Genomic DNA, 1,134 nt, shown 5'->3' on the forward strand with positions numbered 1-1,134 from the left:
TGGGTGAGCTCTTGGATTCAGTCAGCACAGCCATACAGTTTTTGACCGCTTTTGATTATTGTTGTTTTTTTTTGAGTGGCAAAAAAGGAACGAAATGAGCCGATATGATCTGCCTGTCACGTCATATTGCGGTAAGAAAATCTAAGTTTGTTTTGATTTTGAAAATAAAGCGTCTTGATCAAGAGGAAAGAAAGTTTGTTGGATTGCATGGTCACATTAAAAAACAACTGACAGAGCTGAAGTGAGTCTAACTTGGATGCTTCTGAACCAATAGTCACGTGAATCTTTATTGGAAAGATTGCGCTATTAGCAAATGTAAACAAAAGTTTATATTTTTAACTCCTACAGTCTAATTTGGCCAAATTTGCCAGAATAGCGCCATTTGCCTGGTTAAATTCCTCACTATCGCCCTGCTCCTCTTCACTTCTTGGTGCTCAGGAGTCACCCTACACATATAGATAGCATGGAAATCCTTCAGTCCAGCTGTGAAACCCGCGTTTGGTGTTAAGGTACCTTTAGTAGTTCAAAAATGAGCTGTCAGAGTTTAATTTTCTGCCCAAAGGTACACTGATATCAGTCTGCTATTCCGTATTTAAATAATTATTGAATTTTTTTTCTCACATTGGAGAAATATATCTCTGCATTTAACCCATCGCCTTGAAGAGGAGTGGGCTGCCATTGTCTGGCGCCCGAGCAGTGTCAAGGGGTTTCCTTGGGAACCCAGCGTGCATTGCTCTAATAAGTAGGCTAAAAGTCCCTCCTAAAAAATGGCGTCCCTGGGTGGGCTCGAACCACCAACCTTTCGGTTAACAGCCGAACGCGCTAACCGATTGCGCCACAGAGACCTGCAAATGTTGGTCAGCATGATGCTCATCGTGATCAGGAATATGATAATACAGTTTTTTTAAATCTGACTGCCTGGTGATATTTTCTGTTGATGGTACAGTTGTCAGAAGTCAGTTGATATTTTAAAACTTAAATCAATGGAAAAACATTTTCAAAGGACCAATTTTGAGAGAAAAAGTAAAGGCCTTGTTGGTGTAGCAACAGCTGTCCAAAATCAAAGAAGTACCTTGACATACAACAAAACCGATGGGAGCCCTAATAGAGTTTAGAATGTAAATCTATTTGAAA

General features: G+C 40.0%; 1 non-coding gene across 1 annotated transcript; it reads right to left on the bottom strand.

Annotated features, from left to right (window-relative positions):
• Nucleotides 1–771: 771 nt before the first annotated feature.
• Nucleotides 772–845, bottom strand: trnan-guu. Its single transcript has one exon. It is a non-coding gene; the product is annotated as a tRNA-Asn (tRNA).
• Nucleotides 846–1,134: the final 289 nt, after the last annotated feature.

The sequence above is a fragment of the Cyprinodon variegatus genome, unplaced genomic scaffold, assembly GCF_000732505.1.
Source record: "Cyprinodon variegatus isolate N-32 unplaced genomic scaffold, C_variegatus-1.0 Scaffold2842, whole genome shotgun sequence".
Taxonomy (NCBI): Eukaryota; Metazoa; Chordata; class Actinopteri; order Cyprinodontiformes; family Cyprinodontidae; genus Cyprinodon; species Cyprinodon variegatus.